Source organism: Canis aureus, chromosome X (assembly GCF_053574225.1).
Source record: "Canis aureus isolate CA01 chromosome X, VMU_Caureus_v.1.0, whole genome shotgun sequence".
Classification (NCBI taxonomy): domain Eukaryota; kingdom Metazoa; phylum Chordata; class Mammalia; order Carnivora; family Canidae; genus Canis; species Canis aureus.
In genome coordinates this window covers 80371718-80393607 of record NC_135649.1, presented here as the reverse complement: position 1 = coordinate 80393607, position 21890 = coordinate 80371718, and positions in this window count along the sequence as shown.

Below are 21890 nucleotides of genomic sequence, written 5' to 3'. Positions count from 1 at the left end.
TTCTTATTACAGTTAACCCTTGAACAATGCAGGTTTGAACTGTGCAGGTCCACTTATATGTAGATTTTTTCAATAAATACAGTAGAGTACTATAAATGTATTTTCTCTTATGATTTAATAACATCTTTTCTCTAGCTTATTTTATTCTAAGAACACAGTATATAGCATGTACAGTATACAAAATATGTATTAATCTACTCCAGGCAAAAGTAGACTATTAGTAGTTAACTTTTTTTTTTTAGTAGTTAACTTTTTTTTAAGTGTGAGCCATAGTTGTTACCCAGCCTCATATCAGTAGGATTATATATGCAAACCCAGGGACCAGTGGATGTGGGAATCCGGGGGGCCTCTTTTATTCTGACAATGAGCTTCCTTTTCCTAGTTTTCCTCCAGCTTCCTGGCCAACCCACTCGCTATTTTTTGTTTTGTTCATTTTGTCGTGTTTTGTTTTCTGAGTCCCTTCCTGTGTTTCTCCTTTACATTTCAACTGCTTTTCTGTTTTTTTTTTAATTTATTTTTTATTGGTGTTCAATTTACTAACATACAGAATAACCCCCAGTGCCCGTCACCCATTCACTCCCACCCCCCGCCCTCCTCCCCTTCTACCACCCCTAGTTGGTTTCCTAGAGTTAGCAGTCTTTATGTTCTGTCTCCCTTTCTAATATTTCCCACACATTTCTCCTCCCTTCCCTTATATTCCCTTTCACTATTATTTATATTCCCCAAATGAATGAGAACATATAATGTTTGTCCTTCTCTGACTGACTTACTTCACTCAGCATAATACCCTCCAGTTCCATCCACGTTGAAGCAAATGGTGGGTATTTGTCATTTCTAATAGCTGAGTAATACTCCATTGTATACATAAACCACATCTTCTTTATCCATTCATCTTTCGTTGGACACCGAGGCTCCTTCCACAGTTTGGCTATCGTGGCCATTGCTCCTATAAACATCGGGGTGCAGGTGTCCCGGCGTTTCACTGCATCTGTATCTTTGGGGTAAATCCCCAATAGTGCAATTGCTGGGTCGTAGGGCAGGTCTATTTTTAACTCTTTGAGGAACCTCCACACAGTTTTCCAGAGTGGCTGCACCAGTTCACATTCCCACCAACAGTATAAGAGGGTTCCCTTTTCTCCGCATCCCCTCCAACATTTGTGGTTTCCTGCCTTGTTAATTTGCCCCATTCTCACCGGTGTGAGGTGGTATCTCATTGTGATTTTGATTTGTATTTCCCTGATGGCAAGTGATGCAGAGCATTTTCTCATGTGCATGTTGGCCATGTCTATGTCTTCCTCTGTGAGATTTCTCTTCATGTCTTTTGCCCATTTCATGATTGGATTGTTTGTTTCTTTGGTGTTGAGTTTCATAAGTTCTTTATAGATCTTGGAAACTAGCCCTTTATCTGATACGTCATTTGCAAATATCTTCTCCCATTCTGTAGGTTGTCTTTTAGTTTTGTTGACTGTATCCTTTGCTGTGCAAAAGCTTCTTATCTTGATGAAGTCCCAATAGTTCATTTTTGCTTTTGTTTCTTTTGCCTTCGTGGATGTATCTTGCAAGAAGTTACTGTGGCCAAGTTCAAAAAGGGTGTTGCCTGTGTTCTTCTCTAGGATTTTGATGGAATCTTGTCTCACATTTAGATCTTTCATCCATTTTGAGTTTATCTTTGTGTATGGTGCAAGAGAGTGGTCTAGTTTCATTCTTCTGCATGTGGATGTTCAATTTTCCCAGCACCATTTATTGAAGAGACTGTCTTTCTTCCAGTGGATAGTCTTTCCTCCTTTATCGAATATTAGTTGACCATAAAGTTCAGGGTCCACTTCTGGGTTCTCTATTGTGTTCCACTGATCTATGTGTCTGTTTTTGTGCCAGTACCACACTGTCTTGATGACCACAGCTTTGTAGTACAACCTGAAATCTGGCATTGTGATGCCCCCAGCTATGGTTTTCTTTTTTAAAATTCCCCTGGCTATTCGGGGTCTTTTCTGATTCCACACAAATCTTAAAATAATTTGTTCTAACTCTCTGAAGAAAGTCCATGGTATTTTGATAGGGATTGCATTAAACGTGTAAATTGCCCTGGGTAACATTGACATTTTCACAATATTAATTCTGCCAATCCATGAGCATGGAATATTTTTCCATCTCTTTGTGTCTTCCTCAATTTCTTTCAGAAGTGTTCTATAGTTTTGAGGGTATAGATCCTTTACATCTTTGGTTAGGTTTATTCCTAGGTATCTTATGCTTTTGGGTGCAATTGTAAATGGGATTGACTCCTTAATTTCTCTTTCTTCAGTCTCATTGTTAGTGTATAGAAATGCCACTGATTTCTGGGTATTGATTTTGTATCCTGCCACGCTACCGAATTGCTGTATGAGTTCTAGCAATCTTGGGGTGGAGACTTTTGGGTTTTCTATGTAGAGTATCATGTCATCGGCGAAGAGGGAGAGTTAAAAGGAGAATTACAGACCAATATCCCTGATGAACATGGATGCAAAAATTCTCAACAAGATACTAGCCAATAGGATCCAACAGTACATTAAGAAAATTATTCACTATGACCAAGTAGGATTTATCCCTGGGACACAAGGCTGGTTCAACACCCGTAAAACAATCAATGTGATTCATCATATCAGCAAGAGAAAAACCAAGAACCATATGATCCTCTCATTAGATGCAGAGAAAGCATTTGACAAAATACAGCATCCATTCCTGATCAAAACTCTTCAGAGTGTAGGGATAGAGGGAACATTCCTCGACATCTTAAAAGCCATCTATGAAAAGCCCACAGCAAATATCATTCTCAATATCAAAGCACTGGGAGCCTTTCCCCTAAGATCAGGAACAAGACAGGGATGTCCACTCTCACCACTGCTATTCAACATAGTACTGGAAGTCCTAGCCTCAGCAATCAGACAACAAAAAGACATTAAAGGCATTCAAATTGCTTTTCTGTTAATGTGTCTCTGCTTCACCAGTGTGATAACTCTTACAGCAAGCACCACAAGTCCTTCGTCTTTTGATTTCTGGCATCCCAGATATTTCCTGAGACAAGCTAAAAATCAAGGCATGTGTATTGAATTGATCTTTTGTGATGACTCCCAGCAGAAAAAGCATCTCCTCCATTTAGGAGTCAGCATTATAGATTTTATATTTGTAGGCACCATACATATGACCTTTTTTTTGGTGCCAAACACTGCAGGAATTGGCTCAGTTTTAGTGCCCTGGTGAATTTGCATGTTCCCTCTTAGGTCTTATAGGCAAAGCTAGACTGCAGGCACCTGATTCTTGGTAGAACACCTTGTGATTCCTCTTGGAGCAGGGGGAGATAAGCAGCCTGATCTGCTACAAAGTAGTTTCTCATCTGCCTCCCTATCTAGCTGGAGGCTGACACAAGGTCAATACGCATCCATCTCTGGTTTCAATTGGGTACAGGACATTCCTCCTTGTGCCCCCTGAGAATACAGCTGTGGACTACAAAAATGTTTCCTTCCTTAGGATACTGCTATAGACTTCACACTGACAGAGAGACCTACCACCTGTGTTGCCTGTCACTGAAAACCTCCCATTCAGTGTCAGTCCCTGGGGAACTACTGGTGCAGGGAGTTGATATTGCCTTTGCTGTGTCTGTATGTAATAAACTTTCTGAATCCATTTGGTCTTACCATTTCCTGTCTGGTCAAATCTATGGAAATGTAAAAAGCCAAAATAGCTGCTGTGGTTAGCCTGCGGTCCTGTTGGCTTCTGCAGTGTTACTTAGGGACCACTTGACAGACAGACTCTGGTGTTGACTTGTGTGGGCTGCATGACCAGAATACTGACTTATTTTCTTTGGCATCACACACAGCAAGGAACACCGTTTTCAGTACATTTCTTGACTTAGAGCAACCTTGTCAGACCTCAGATATTTACAAACCCACTTTAGAATGGATGCCATGTCTAACACCAGCTACATTGTTATTCGATCAATAAATGTACTGAAATCAAATAAATTTCTAAACTCAAATCATTTAAAATGTTAGCTTTATATCATACTTACTTGAAATTCAAAATTAGTATCACTTGCTAGAGATGTAATTGTGATGATAAATGAATTAAAAACAATTTGAAAGTTTAAATGAAAAAAAAGGGATAAGCCAAATCCATTTGCAATGTAATGCCTAATTCATATGTTATTTCATTTATTCTTCATAGCAACCATTCAGTGTAAATATTGTAATGAAATGAAACAGATCCAATGGGTCTAAATGCCTTTCCTATCATCACACAAGTTAGTGTTTGTCAGAGCCAGGATTGAAACCCATGGGTATTTCATGCTGTAGCCTTGAGAGACAGAATAGGTAGGAACCAAGTTAATTTGCCTCAGCAATTCCCCCTTTCCCTTTTGTTTTACTTAGGCCCTCATTTTTAAAAATCCAGCTCCACAACCTAGGACCTCTCATATATTTTGTGGCAAAGTGTGACACCCTGCCTTTAGTCTTACTTTTAATTTGAACCTTAGATTTTCAGTATTTTTGACTAGGGAATATTTTTCATCCTCTGTAAAGTGGGGAAACAATTGCTGCTTGTAATCCCCTGCCATTCCCTGAAGGTGGTGAATTTTGAGTAGTGCCCTTAGTTGCAGAAGTAATTTTTTGGAGTATGAGGATGCAATGGGGGAGGGGGGGGCGGGGGGGAACTCAGTGATGGAATTCTTATATTGTGCAGAGTAATAGAGGTGTAAGGCTAATAGTAGCTTCGAGATGCTTCTGAGATGTAGTGATTGTTAGATTGATGGAGATGTATGCAGAGGGAAAAAGATTTGGCTTTTCCCTACCTGCCTTTAAGTAACTTTTGAAGAGAGGTCAGAAATTCTGCAATGTTGTGGTCTTTTGCCATGGGGGCTTGTGTCATTAGTTCCTTTCTCTTTTTTCATGCAAACCATTCCAAATGGCTTTAGTATTCTAGTTACATTTTTCTATAGCACAGTAACTTAGTATGTTATTAAAACATTTTTAATGTTTCTTTTTGTTATAAATGATTTCATCTGGGATACTATATGATATGTGGGCCACATATCATATATTCTTCAAGAGAAGAACAAAACCTTTAATGTCAAATGGCGAAAAAATTACTATTACTAAATTTTTATGAAAATATCAGGTTACCATGATAGTCATAATGTGCACTGTTGAGTTTTCATGGATTCAACATTTTCAGAAATATTTACTTTGTGATAGAGCAAATCTTTTAACTTAGAACTTGAATCTCCAAATCTTTTTGGAGTCAGACATAAGTTTTGGGTCCACTCTGACCTTTTTTGTGAGGATTAAATGAGGTCATAATGTATGAAACTTAGGAAAGAGAAGTGGCTAACTTAGTACATATGTTACAAATACATGTTTTTATAATAACTCCTGTTATTATTAAAGAATGCAATAAATGGAGTTACTGTTATAACTGTTCACAGCTCTCGGTTGGTCAGTCATTCACAACCATACAACACAGATCAAAATTATCTAGGCAAGTTAACAGAGCCATGATGTTTAACTTTCTAGGTATAGAAGATTAGTATCAGCGTAGAAACAGGAGTAGGTAGCTTGCATAGTGACAGCTTTATTATGGGGTATTTGATAGAAAAGATGGGCAACTTACAAAGCTTGAAAAGATAGGAACCTGAAGTTTCCCCTTATTCACTATACTTTAAGTAGGGTCCAATGCTAAAAGGGAGATGCAATTCAGAATCAACTAAACATGGGAAAGTCTAGCCCTGCATTTCTCATAGCCTTTCAGGGTCTTCAGTTCCAGGGAGTAGAAAAAGAGGTTTTACATACCAATTCATTTTATGAAACTAGTATTACTGTGATATCAAAGTCCAAGAAAGAGAGTACATGAAATAAAAGTACAGGATAATGTCACTCATGAGGACATACATAAAAATTCTAAACAAATTATTAAGACTTATATTATTCAGAAGAATAATAAATCATGACCATCCCCCCCCCAGTAATGTATGGTTGGTTAAAACATAGGAACTTATCTATGTAATTTACAACATTAACAGATTAAAGGAGAAAAAAATCCTATGATCTTCTCAATAAATGCACTGAAAGTGTTTGAGAAAAATCAACATATATCCAAGATAAATATTTTTAGCAAAATAGATTAGAATGGAGCTTTCTTTGGTACACAGTAAACATGGTGACACTTGAAAATTTCTATTTCCTATCAGGAATAAGACAAGAATGTCCAATATTACCAGTTCCATTCAACATGGTACTGGGTGGGTCTGTCCAATGTTGTAAAATGAGAGAAGGAAAAAAAGTTATAATGTTTAAAACAGAAGAAGCTAACTGTTAGTATTCAAAGGTTATATGACTGTGTATGTTGAAAACCCAAAAGAAGCTAGACATAAACTTTCAAAATTAAAAAGCATGTTTAGCAAAGTTGCCGGAGATAACATCAATTTACAAATATGTCTGTATATACCAGATAAATCACAATATAAAATTTAAAACAATGAAAAAAAAACAAGAAAAAAGGAGAAAAAATAAAAAAACAGACTTAAATACAGAGAACAAACTGATGATTGCCAGAGCAGAGGTGGGTGGAGGGGATAGATGAAATAGATAAAGGGGGTTAACAGTACATTTATCTTGATAAGCCTCAAGTGAGGTATGGAATTGCTGAATCACTATATTGTACACCCGAAACTAAGTAACACTGAATGTTAATTATACTTGAATAAAAAAAAATGACATGAAAGTTACAAAGAAGATGCTCAATAAATGTTCTCTCCCAGGGAAATAAATGAAATAACGATATAATTTTCAATAGCACCAAATGCTTAGAAATAAGATTGACAAAATATCTGCATGATTCTTTGCAGAGAGTTGTAAAACTTTATTGAGAGAATTTTAACAGTGAAATATCCAGCATAAGAACAGTTTGCATGGTTTCAGCTTGTCTTCCTTTAAATCTGTGATTGCCTGGAGGACAAACATTATATGGGGAATATAAAATATAATATAAAAATTAGTGAAAGGAAATAAAGGGGAAAGGAGAGAAAATGAGTGAAAATATCAGTGAGGGTGACAAAACATGAGAGACACCTAACTCTGGGAAACGAACAAGGGGTAGTGGAAAGGGAGGTGGGCGGGGGGTTGGGGTGACTGGGTGATGGGCACTGAGGGGGGGCACTTGGCGGGATGAGCACTGGGTGTTACGCTATATGTTGGCAAATTGACCTTCAATAAAAAAAATAAAAATAAATTAAAAAATAAATCTGTGATTGACCTTCACCTGTAAGGTAAACAAAGCAGTTGGGAACATTACTTAGCAGAATTTTATTTATAGTATGTTAAAGGTATACAAAAAACACTACAGTTTTGGTTTTATAAGATAAATTTCTAAGCAATATTTAATCAATATTTTTAAACACATCACTCTTTTTTTAAAAATTTTTTTTTAATTTATTTATGATAGTCACAGAGAGAGAGAGAGAGAGAGAGAGAGAGAGGCAGAGACACAGGCAGAGGGAGAAGCAGGCTCCATGCACCGGGAGGCCGATGTGGGATTCGATCCCGGGTCTCCAGGATCGCGCCCTGGGCCAAAGGCAGGCGCCAAACCACTGCGCCACCCAGGGATCCCCACATCACTCTTTCTATTGGTACAAGAAAACAAGAAGACTATTCAAGTTCAGAACATACTAAAGGAATGGAACTTATTAAAAGGCAGTTTTATTTTTTAAAGATTTTATTTATTTATTTGAGAGAGAGAGAGAGTGATCAAGAGAATGAGCATGAGCAGGGGCAGGGGGAGAGGGAGAGGAAGAAACTGACTCCCCTGCTGAGCAGGGAGCCCAAGGTGGAGCTCGACCCCAGGACTCTGGGATTATGACCTGAGCCAAAGGCAGACACTTAACTGACTGAGCCACCCAGGAGCCCCTAAATGGGAGTTTTAAATGAAAATTTAAAAATTGCTTATGCTTTTACTAAAATCCAAACAACACACAAAAAACCTTGACAAAAGAAATTGATAAATATGTGTCATTTAAAAGCTTCCACTTGGGGGCACCAGGGTATCTCAGGTGGTTAAGCGATTGACTGGAGACTTTAGCTCAGCTCATGAAAGATCTCAGGGTCTTGAGATCAAGCCCTGTAGGTCTCCATGCTCAGCAGTGAGTGTGCTGGATATTCTCTCTCTCTCTCTGTCTCCCTCTGCCACTCCCCTGCTTGTGCTCTCTCTTAAAGTAAATACAAATATTTTAAAAACAAAATAAAAGCTCCCACTTGAAATAACATTCTAAATATAAGATAGCTAAATCAACGTCATATTGTTGCTTGGCTAAGTGAATACAAAGGCCAGTACTACATCCATTTTGTCTCTATTGTGCAGAAGTGCAAAAAAGTTTTTTGAGCTAGTTTAGCCCATATGTGATCGGTAACCATTTGTCCCCATTTCTACCTGTAATCCTACTGTGATTAGAAATAATGCCTTTTTTCACACTTGACAGTAATAAACTACATGGTCATATTAGTTTTAAGTCATCACCATCATTTCTGAAATTAAAATATGAAGCACATATATACCGTGTCTTACAACATGACACAAAAATGGAAGGAATGGATTGAGGAAGGGAAAAAGGAAATGAATGGAGAGAGGGAAAGATATCTAGAAAAGTCAAACATTTGTTTCTAAAAGTAAGTGCTTTTTTACACTTTATTGAGGGAATAACTGACAAATATATGTATTTCAAGTATACATGATTATTTGCTATGTATACATTGTGGGTTACCAGATAAACATAAGGAATTAACATATCCATTATTGCATATAGTTAACTTTTTGTGTGTAAGAATGCTTAAGATCTACTCTCATCACCTTTCGAGTATACAATATCATATTATTCACTAAAAGTAAGCGCTTCTGAGGGACAACTCTGACAAGTTTCGGAAGTTTTCCTATAGTATCTGCAATGTTCAGGTACTACTGAGATATATAAGTTTTCCTAATATATCAACCACTTCATATTTTGAAAATATTGAGTTCAAGAACGTATTCACTTTCAATTATATAAAATACTTTTTGTTATATCTTGTTCATGTTCCTTAGTGTGTACACTTCTTTATTTCATTTTCTTCAGGATTATGTAAACTAGTGGATACTCTTCATAAATATTTTTTAAAAGAACAATCTTCCTGATTTATTAGCTGTATTATTTTTCCTTTTACTAATATTTCATACCTTTTATTAAGTACTTCTTTCCTTTTTGTTAGGTTTATTCCGTTGCTTCTTGTTTTTCTTATCTTTTATGTTGGATGCTCATGTAATGTATTATCTATGTAATTACATGCATTTTAAAGGGTATTGCTCTTCCTATAAGTGCATTTTAGCCATGTTCAATAGGCTCCTGGATGTAGTCTGAAAACTATCTCCTTATGTAAATAGTCGAATGGAATGGTTCATCAATGTAGACTAAAAAAGTTTAGGACAATGCAAGGTAATTTCCTCCCTAAATATCAAGCGTGTCCTTTAAGTTCAGAAGCTCTTAAAATTAATGGTCATCGATTTGAAAAACACCTATGTAAAACACAAGTTGATTATTTATGAATTATTAAAGTTATAGACTTTAAATTTAAAATCTTATCAATTTATGTCTCAAGGCAAAAACTTTTTTTTTTAAAGATTTTATATATTTATTCCTGAGAGACGCAGGGAGAGAGAGGCAGAGACATAGAGGGAGAAGCAGTCTCCCTGTGGGGAGCCTGATGCGGGATCATGACCTGAGTTAAAGGCAGACAACCACTGAGCCACCCAGGTGCCCCTCAAGGCAGAAACTTATAATATGCTACTTTTGCTATGGTTATAGGTGATTTTGTCATAGTGTTCACATTTTTATTAGGGACAGTAGGTTCTGAAAACTGACAGGGGGACAGGGAGTGTGTTTAGCACAGATATTTCACAGATCTTTTTTTTTAATAATAAATTTATTTTTTATTGGTGTTCAATTTGCCAACATACAGAATAACACCCAGTGCTCATCCCATCAAGTGCCCCCCTCAGTGCCCATCACCCATTCACCCCCACCACCCGCCCTCCTCCCCTTCCACCACCCCTAGTCCGTTTCCCAGAGTTAGGAGTCTTTATGTTCTGTCTCCCTTTCTGATATTTCCCACACACTTCTTCTCCCTTCCCTTATATTCCCTTTCACTATTATTTATATTCCCCAAATGAATGAGAACATATAATGTTTGTCCTTCTCCAATTGACTTATTTCACTCAGCATAATACCCTTCAGTTCCATCCACGTTGAAGCAAATGGTGGGTATTTGTCATTTCTAATGGCTGAATAATATTCCATTGTATACATAAACCACATCTTCTTTATCCATTCATCTTTCGATGGACACCGAGGCTCCTTCCACAGTTTGGCTATCGTGGCCATTGCTGCTAGAAACATCGGGGTGCAGGTGTCCTGGCGTTTTATTACATCTGTTTCTTTGGGGTAAATCCCCAACAGTGCAATTGCTGGGTCATTGGGCAGATCTATTTTTTTTTTTTTTAATTGGTGTTCAATTTACTAACATACAGAATAACACCCAGTGCCCGTCACCCATTCACTCCCACCCCCCGCCCTCCTCCCCTTCTACCACCCCTAGTTCGTTTCCCAGAGTTAGCAGTCTTTATGTTCTGTCTCCCTTTCTGATATTTCCCACACATTTCTTCTCCCTTCCCTTATTTTCCCTTTCACTATTATTTATATTCCCCAAATGAATGAGAACATATAATGTTTGTCCTTCTCCGACTGACTTACTTCACTCAGCATAATACCCTCCAGTTCCATCCACGTTGAAGCAAATGGTGGGTATTTGTCATTTCTAATAGCTGAGTAATATTCCATTGTATACATAAACCACATCTTCTTTATCCATTCATCTTTCGTTGGACACCGAGGCTCCTTCCACAGTTTGGCTATCGTGGCCATTGCTGCTAGAAACATCGGGGTGCAGGGGGGGGGCAGATCTATTTTTAACTCTTTGAAGAACCTCCACACAGTATTCCTGAGTGGCTGCACCAGTTCACATTCCCACCACCAGTGCAAGAGGGTTCTCCTTTCTCCACATCCTCTCCAACATTTGTGGTTTCCTGCCTTGTTAATGTTCCCCATTCTCACTGGTGTGAGGTGGTATCTCATTGTGATTTTGATTTGTATTTCCCTGATGGCAAGTGATGCAGAGCATTTTCTCATGTGCATGTTGGCCATGTCTATGTCTTCCTCTGTGAAATTTCTCTTCATGTCTTTTGCCCATTTCATGATTGGATTGTTTGTTTCTATGGTGTTGTGTTTAATAAGTTATTTATAGATCTTGGAAACTAGCCCTTTATCTGATACGTCATTTGCAAATATCTTCTCCCATTCTGTAGGTTGTCTTTTAGTTTTGTTGACTGTATCCTTTGCTGTGCAAAAGCTTCTTACATTTCACAGATCTTGAGCATCAGTGACTATATGAATTTTTTCTACTTGATCAGCCACAGATACTGGAAACTTGACTCTCTCTTGCCATTTTGTTTGTCACTTGAGGCTTCATTGGGAAAAAGGTTTTAAAATGCATTTTTTAAAAAGTCAGAAACATTTAGAATTTGACAGAATCTATTTATTCCCATTCAGATCTCCATACAGAAAAACAAATTTCAAGCAGTATTTATTCATTATCTTAGTAGTGATGAAATCTCAATTCAGATATTAAAATCTGACCCCCCCAAAAAATAAAATAAAATTTGACCCCAAATGATATTTTACAATTATTTCAAAACAGCATATCTTTATATTCTATACATGCTATCCAACAGAACCAGAGAATGCAAAAATCAGCATTAAAATTAATATATCTGATTTGAATTCACTAATTATATAGAAGTAGAGATAGGTTTAGAAGTTAAGAGATTCTCCTGGAATCACACAGATTATGTTAGAGCTGGTGGTAGACCCCACTTCAGTGCCTCAGCATATTTCATATGAGCTGATATTTACTACAAATATATTATGTATTTGTAAAAGAAATTATGAAAGAATCTGAATTCTTAGCTATTGGTTAAAGTACTTATACTCAAAAGTAAGTAAATTTTTTGTTTGTTTTTAAATATTTTATTTATTTATTCATGAGAGACAGAGAGGGAGAGAGAGAGGCAGAGACACAGGCAGAGGAAGAAGCAGGCTCCATGCAAGGAGCCTGACATGGGACTCGATCCTGGACCTCCAGGATCAGGCCCTGGACTGAAGCCAGTGCTAAACCGCTGAGCCATCCAGGCTGCCCCAGTAAATGTTTTTATATCTCATAGTTCATTATGGCTTTGATCCAATTGGTTCCTAGATCCGATCGTCTGTAAGTAAGGCAGCCAGGCATTGAGAGTCTGAATTACCTGTCAAATAATCTTTAATATATGAAAAATAATAAACTTGACTATCTCTTACCATTTTATTATTTAGTAAGTTTAGGCTTCATTGGGGAAAGGATTTAAAATGCAATTATTTTTATTAATATAACAATAATGTTATATCTATGTTATTAATGATAGAATATTCTGAAAACTAAAACCACATACTTTGCATTCTTAATGGGTAACATACCTGCTTCTGGCATTTTAATGGGCTCTATACTTGGAAAACTTGCCCCCTTGACATTCAGACCATCTCTACCCTTATCCCCAGTCTTTGGGTGAGCCAGTTCCTGGAAATCAGCTTTCAGATCAGGCCCTTAAAAAAGTGAACAGTTTAAGCAATGAACATGAAATATAAGTAATGAAAAAATATTTATTCCTTCAGTTATATGAAATAAAATCCTGTAGGCTAGTGTGATAATAACTGACAGAAGGATGGACTTCACATCTTTGTTTTCCTGTATTATGAAACTATTTTTATTTTTTCTAAAGATTTTATTTATCTATTCATGAGAGATAGAGAGAGGCAGAGACATAAGCAGAGGGAGAAGCAGTCTCCTTGCAGGAAGCCCAATATGGGACTCAATTCCAGGACCCTGGGATCACGACCTGAGCCAAAGCAGACACTCAACCACTGGGCCACCCAGGCGTCCCTATGAAACTATTTTGAATGACTATCTAAAGATAAACCACATACAAAAACATATAAACCACACTACATCTACATTTCCATTATATTATCATAGTGTACTAAGAGTAGAGAGCATGAGCTATCTGAGAAATCTGAAGTCTACACCATGGACAGGATTTTAATTACAATTAAAATTTAATTTTCTGAAGGACTGAGTGCATTTTTGGGCTTATGACAAATATTATAGTAGTGACACACATCCTCTTTTGGGATAACCTGAGATTTATTTTGTTAAAATTAACTAGCTATTGTTCCTCTTGCCTTCATCCATGAAGGCAAGAGAAACAAAAGCAAAAATGAACTATTGGGACTTCATCAAGATAAGAAGCTTTTGCACAGCAAAAGAAACAGTCAACAAAACTAAAAGACAACCTACAGAATGGGAGAAGATATTTGTAAATGATGTATCAGATAAAGGGCTAGTATCCAAGATCTATAAAGAACTTATTAAACTCAACACCAAAGAAACAAACAATCCAATCATGAAATGGGCAAAAGACATGAAGAGAGATCTCACAGAGGAAGACATAGACATGGCCAACACGCACATGAGAAAATATTCTGCATCCCTCGCCATCAGGGAAATACAAATCAAAACCACAATGAGATACCACCTCACACCAGTGAGAATGGGGCAAATTAACAAGGCAGGAAACAACAAATGTCGGAGAGGATGTGGAGAAAGGGGAACCCTCTTGCACTGTTGGGAATGTGAACTGGTGCAGCCACTCAGGAAAACTGTGTGGAGGTTCCTCAAAGAGTTAAAGATAAAACTGCCCTACGACCCAGCAATTGCACTGCTGTTGATTTACCCCAAAGATACAGATGCAGTGAAACGGTAGGACACCTGCATCCCAATGTTTATAGCAGCAATGTCCACAATAGTCAAACTGTGGAAGGAGCCTCGGTGTCCATCGAAAGTTGAGTGGGTAAAGAAGATGTGGTATATGTATACAATGGAATATTAGCCATTAGAAATGACAAATACCCACCATTTGCTTCAATGTGGATGGAACTGGAGGGTATTATGCTGAGTGAAGTAAGTCAGTCAGAGAAGGACAAACATTATATGTTCTCATTCATTTGGGGAATATAAAAAATAGTGAAAGGGAATAAGTGGGAAAGGTGAGAAAATGAGTGGGAAATATCAGTCAGAACATGAGAGACACCTAAATCTGGGAATCGAACAAAGGGTGGTGGAAAGGGAGGTGGGTGGGGGGTTGGGATGACTGGTTGATGGGCACTGAGGGGGGCGCTTGGCGGGATGAGCACTGGGTGTTATGGTATATGTTGGCAAATTGAACTCCAATAAAAAATATATACAAAAAAAGAACAAAAAAGTAAAATAACTGAGAATTTGCTCTCTGCTTTAGCTCAGACATCCATCTTTTACCCTTTATCAGTGTTCCTGGTTCTTAGGCTTTTGGACTCAGACTGTGACTTAGACCATCTGTCCCATGATTCTCAGGCCTTCAGACTTGTACTGAATCACAGCACTGATTTTTCTTTTTCCCAGCCTGTAGGCAGCAAATTGTGAGATTTCTTAGCCTCACAATCACATAAGCCAATTTCTACAATACTTTTCTATTTACCTATATCTATCTATATCCTATTGGTTCTTTTTCTCTGGAGAGCACCGACTAATGCACATTTTGGTACTGAGAGTGGTTCTAGAGGAACTGAATGTTAAGGATAAATATTCTGAATTGATTCTTGAGTTTCTGGAATTGACTGTTCAGTATTATTAAATTTAAAGAAGTTAATGACTCTATTTCCAGTAGTAAAGAGAGATCGTCCATGAACTGTTTATAGAGATATGCAAAATATTTGCATTGGATACTCCTAATCAGCAACTTAAGGAAGGAGCCAAGTGACTCTGTATATGATTTTAGAACGTTTTTTGAAAACTAAGAAATATAATGACATTGGTTGGTTTCTCCAAATGTCCCTGGACAAATTAGTAAAAGAAAAAGATGAGTTGAAGGATTTGAATACTGAGTAATAAATGACTTAAGATTTTCTAGGGATCCCTGGGTGGCGCAGCGGTTTGGCGCCTGCCTTTGGCCCAGGGCGCGATCCCGGAGACCCGGGATCGAATCCCACATCGGGTTCCCGGTGCATGGAGCCTGCTTCTCCCTCTGCCTGTGTCTCTGCCTCTCTCTCTGTCTCTGTGTGTGACTATCATAAATAAATAAAAATTTAAAAAAAAAATAAAAAAAAAAAAAAGATTTTCTAGTTGTGCCCTGAAGGAGAGCCTTATCTCTTATAGCTGCAGGGTTGAAATTGCTGAAAATCAGATGCAGAATCTTATTTTTTAATTGGCTGAATTACAGTGGAAGTCCTAGCCTTTCAGGGTGTCTACTGTTGAAGTGAGAGCAATTGGACTGGGAAAGAAATTCCTGTAAATTAGAATAAGAATGCGTGAGAAGGCCCTGATGAAGCTGGGTACATTGAGCCCCTAAATTCTGATGAATTCTGATGTCTGCCAGTAGACATTGTCTCCCCATGCCCAGTGGAACTTGTCTCCCCACTCATCCACCAAAGGCAAAATGGGTGTGGTTACTGTAATGGACAGCAGAGACAAAGCAGAAATCTGAATAGTCTCACTCATTCAGACATGACATTGGCTAGTTGATTATTGTGTTCCTACCAGTGAAATAGGTAGGAAGCCTACTAAATTTTTTTTACTGATCTGTATAAACAGAAAAGTTTTAGGTAAAATGAGCAAACATTTAATCTATATCATAAGAGACTCTTCAATCAATTTCCAGTTTACAGGCCTAGAATTCCTTGAATGAAAGGGAGACTGGATCTCCTTGAGTAAGGACCCTGGTACACTACTGATAAGTTATACATTTACTCTTTCTCCCTACCCTACCAAAGAGACCCCAAGCCCTTTTTCAGGGTAACTGTACATTGGAGAAAAGAAAATAATTAGACCTTTCAGGAATTACTGGACATTGACTCTGAACTGACATCGATTCCAGGAGATCTGAAATGTCACTATGGCCCACCATGAAAGTAGGGGCTTATGGAGGTCAGATATTGATGGAGTTTTAGCTCAAGTCTGTCTCACAGTGAGCCTACTTGGCCTCCAAAAGCATCCAGTGTTTATTTTGCTGGATTTAGAATGAATAATTGAAATATACTCTACAGTTGGAAGAATCCCTACATTGGTTCCTAATCTGTGGAGTGAGGGGTATTATGGTGAGAAGGGCCTAGTGTAAGACACTAGAACTACCTCTACATAGGAAGATAGTAAGCCAAAAGCAATACTGCATTCCTGATGGATTGCAGAGATTAGTACCACCATCAGGGAGTTAAAAGATGCAGGGTTGGTGATTCTCTACACATCCCTATTCAGCTCTACCATTTGGCCTATGCATAGGACAGATGGATCTTGAAGAATGACAGTTGATTATCATAAACTTAGCCAGGTGGTGCTTCCAATAGCAGCTGCTGCACCTGATGTGGTTTCATTGTTTGTTTTTTTAAAAAAAGATTTTATTTATTTATTCATGAGAGACAAGCACACACACAGAGAGAGGCAGGGACATAGGCAGAGGGAGAAGCAGGCTCCTCTCAGGGAGCCTGATGTGGGACTCAATCCCAGGACCCTGGGACCACTCCCTGAGCCGAAGGCAGATGCCCAACCACTGAGCCACCCAGGTGTCCCAGTTTCATTTTTTGAACAAATTAACACATCCCTTGGTATCTGGTACCTAGCTATTAACCTGGCAAATGCCTTTTTCTCCATGTTTGTCTAAGGTTCACCAAATTCAGTTTGCTTTCAGCTGGAAAGGCCAGCAATACACCTTCACTGTTCTACCTCAGGACTATATCAATTATTCAGCTCTATGACATAATTTAGTTAGCTGAGATCTTGTTCACCTTTCTCTTCCACTAAATATCACACTGGTTCTTTAGGTTGATGACATTGTATTGAGTGGACCCAGTAAGCAAGAAGTAGCAAATACTCTAGGCTTGTTGGTAAGACATGCCATGGAGTGGAAAATAAATCTGGCAAAAATTAAAAGGACTTCTACATCAGTGAAATTTATATGGGTCCAGTAGTATGGGAAATGTTGAGATAGCCCCTCTAATGGGGAAAAATGTGAAGATATTTGTGTCTTATGTGAATTCTTACCAAAGGGTGGCCTCAGCAGAGAATTGAATAATTAAGTAGATTGGATGACCCATTCTATAGATACCAGTCAGCCTCTTTCCCCAGCAATCCTGTCTCATGAACAAAGGGCTCATGAACAAAGTAGCCAAGGTGGCAAGAATGGAGGCTATATAGAGCCCATCTGCAACATGAGGTTCCATTCATGAAGGCTAACCTGGCTATGAGCACTGCTGAGTGCTCAATCTTCCAGCACCAGAGACCAACACTGAGTCCCTGATATGGCACCATTCCTTAGGTGATCAATTGGCCAGCTACTTCATGGCAGGTTAATTCTATCAGACAGCTTTCATTATGGAAGAGGCAGTATTTTTGTTCTTATTGGAATAGACCCTTATACTGGATATATATTTGCCTTCTCTGCATGCAGTGTTTCTGCCAAAACCACCATCCATGGATTTACAGAATGATTTACCCCCATCATTGTATTCCATATAGTATTATGTCTGATCAAGGAACTCAATTCATTGTAAATGAGGTGCAGCAATGGGCCCACACTCATGGAATTCACTGGTTTACAATGGTACCCACCACCTTAAAGCAGCTGGCTTGATAAAACTGTGGAATGGCTTTTTGAAGACTCAGTTATAGCACCAGCTAGGTGGTAATACCTTTAAGGGCTAGGAGAGATTCTCCAGCAGGCTGTATATGCTCTGAATCAGCATCCAATATATGATGCTGATTCTCCCATAGCCAGGATTCATAGGTCCAGGAATCATGGGGTAGAATGGAAGTGGCACTACTCCCTATGCCCCTGGTGACCCACTAGGAAAATTTTAGCTTCCTGTTCCTGCAACTTTATGCTCTGCTGGCTTAGAGGTCTTAGTTCCAAAGAGAGAATTACTTCTTCCCCTAGGAGATACAACAACAATACCATTGAACTCTAAGTTAAGACTTAACCTCTTCATTTTGGATTCATCATCCCACTGAATCAATAGGAAGAAAAGAAGGAAGTTATTGTGCTGGCTAGGTGATTGATCCTGACTAAGAGGAAATTTGGACTGCTACTCCATAACAGAGGTAAGGAAGAGAATGTCTGGAATACAGGAGATCCTTCAGGGCATCTCTTAGTATTACTATGCCCTATGATTAAAGTCAATGGAAAACTACAACAACCCAAGTGATTAACACTTAAATCAGTGAAATTTGTGTAAGTTTGCCCTCCATGATATGAGTAGGCCTCATTCAATCATTTGAAGCCTGAATATGACAAAGACTGACTTCCTTGAGCAAGGGGGAATTCTCCAATAGATGACCTTCAAACTTCATAATGTAATACCAGCCTTCAGACTAGAACTGCACCATTAGCCCTCCTTCATCTCTGGGCTGTCATCCTACACTGCAGAGTTTGGATTTACTAGTCTTCATAATCATGCAAACCAATAAGTCCTCTCTCTCTCTCTCTCTCTCTCTCTCTCTCTCTCTCTCTCTCTATATATATATATATATATATATATATATATATATATATATATATATATATGTTGTTTGGAGAACACTGACCAGTAAACATGGTAACTCCTATAATCTTAGGGTAGTTACTGAATACTAAAGAGAGGACAAACAGGTATACGTTATTTTAACCATCATAATTGTTGCCTTGACTAAATTCCCCATGGTAATAGCACCCAATAGCAGGCATGGACACTTTGATTCATTATGTAAAAAATCAAAATTAAATTAAGTCTTTGGCAAGTACAAACTGGTTTGAAGCAATGGAATGTCATATATCCTCTCCACCTTTATCTAGTTTATATGGCCCAACATAAAATAAAACAGAGCTTTCAAGGATTGAAACCCATTATATGGGCAGCCTGGGTGGTTCAGAGGTCTAGTGCCGCCTTTGGCCCAGGGCGTGGCCCTGGAGACCCGGGATTGAGTCCCACATTGGGCTCCCTGCATGGAGCCTGCTTCTCTCCCTCTGCCTGTGTCTCTGTCTCTCTCTTTCTCTCTCTCTGTCTCGGTCTCTCTCTGTCTCTCTGTCTCTGTCTCTGTCTCTCTCTGTGTGTCTCTCATGAATAAATAGACAAAATCTTAAAAAAAAAAGGAAACCCATTATACAAGACCTATTTAGAGAAAGGGTGATCCCTACTACTTCTTCATTTCACAGCCTAATTCGGCCTGTGTTTCACCTGGAAAGAATAAATAGGACTTCACAATGGATTACTATAATCTTAATGCCATATTACCACCCATTAAGGCCCCCAAAATTAATATTATGGAACTTACTGATTTCATCCAATCAACAACTGATAAATATTTTTCTATTATAGATTTGGCCAATATGTTCTGCTTAGTGCCTGTTTCAAATGCCTCTCAGCCCATTTTCCTTCCTCTTCAAAGGGAAATTATATACCTTTACCTGGCTATCCATAGGGTACCTCAACAGCTCTTCTATCCCACACAATCTTTGCAGGCAAGACCATAACTAAATTCAACTTTCTCCAGGAGCACAAATATGACATTTTCATTTATGCCATTCTCTTTCAAGGGATTCCTTGGAAACACTCATTCAGGAGATCCAAATACTCAAAAAGCTCACAAAAAGGGTGTGGGCCATTGACTCACACTTAAGTGCCAAGTCTCACCATTTCAGATAAATTCCTGAAAATTAGTAACCTGAGAGCTACCAATTCTTGATGCTGTCAAAAAGCACAGCTCACCTTCTCAGCACCCACATTAAAACAAGCCAAACAACTTTTAGTCCTTTTTTGGTTTTGGAGGCAACATATTCCTCACTTACAAATTTTATTATAGCTTATTTATGCTGTTACTTTCAAATAGGCTCAACTTGAATGGCACCCCCAACAAAGAGCAATACTATAGACACTCTTATTAGTGTCCCTCAGAAACTCTTTCACTGTAGGGGCTTAGCAACCTACTCTCATGCATCTTAGAGTCTCTGAACCACCCATTATGGCCATAAATTGCCTGTGGCATTTTGACACAAGAAACTGTACTATTAGGTCCTGTGCTATGTATCATTAGAGAGCAATTGCTACACACTGGGGTCTTCTGGAAATAGAGGCCCTCACAGGCCCTGAGCTTATGACCCTCCATATCCAGCTAATTATGCCTTGGGCCTTGGAAAAAGCACCCTCACAAACTCACCAGTCACCAAAGCCTCTTTGATATAATACGAAGCCAAAATTGGGTCCTCTAGCGTATCATACTTGCAGGTGGGAATAGTCCTTCATGTCCTCAGTTTCTTGACAGATGTCATGGGGCATGAAGATGTCACCCCTTGGCTACCTGAGGATCATCTTGGGATTAATTTAGTGGATAGCAATGGGAGTTTGCATACTTTATGGATACATTGTTGTAATCACACATGACGGAACTAAGTGGATTGCTGCTGCTTTTCACCCCTTAACCCATATGTCTCTGAAAGTACTGGACCCAAGGGTCAGCATAATTACCCAAACTTCAGGCAGTCATTTTAGCACTGGATGCGCTGGGCTACAGCTGGCCCCTTCTGCAAATTTTTAGATCCCTAGGCCTGGTTCATTGGCCTGGTTATCTCTTTTGGCCAATGGCAGCAATATAAATTCTTTATTGAAGATTGTCCCTTTTGGGGTAAAGACTCTGGGAATATCTTGCTTCACAGATAAGAAAATATAAATCAACATCACACACACCTCTCCATATACTGAAGCTATGATAGAAGCCTTCATCAAGAGAGTCCTTATCCCCTTCAGATTTCTTTTTTTCCCCCTTCAGATTTCTAGGCATTATTGACTATGACCAAGGTACCCATTTCATTTCTCAGAATATACAATGCTGGGCAACACATTTGTTGGAATTTTCATCTTCCTTACAGGCCTCAGGCTACAGACCTCACAGAAAACCTTAATGGTATATTGAACCTGTACAAATTCAATTGAAGAAACATGGTACATGAAAAGATGCTCAACATCACTCATCATCAGGGAAATACAAATCAAAACCATGATGAGATACCACTTCACATCTGTCAGAATGGCTAAAATTAACAACACAGGAAACAACAGATGTTGGCAAGGATGTTGAGAAAGGGGAACCCTCTTGCAATGTTGGTGGGAATGCAAACTTGTGCAGCTACTCTGGAAAACAGTATGGAGGTTCCTCAAAAAATGAAAAATAGAACTATCCTATGATCTGGCAATTGCAGTACTAAGTATTTACCCAAAGGATACAAAAATACTGATTCAAAGGGGGCACATGGACACCAGTGTTTATACCAGCATTATCAACAATAGCCAAATTATATAAAGAGCCCAAATGTCCATTGATTGATGAATATTATATATATAATATATATAATGGAATATTACTCAGCCATCAAAAAGAATGAAATCCTGCCATTTGCAATGACATAGATGGAGCTAGAGGGTATTATGCTAAGTGAAATAAGTCAGAGAAAGACAAATACCATGATTTCACTCATATGTGGAATTTAAGAAACAAAACGAATAAGAAAAAGAAAAAAAAGAGAAAAAGAAGAAAAAAAAGAAAATTAAAAGAAAAAAGAGAAGGAGGCAAACCATAAGAGACTCTTAATTATAGAGAACAAACTGATGGTTGATAGAGGGGAGGTGGGCAGGGGATGGGCTA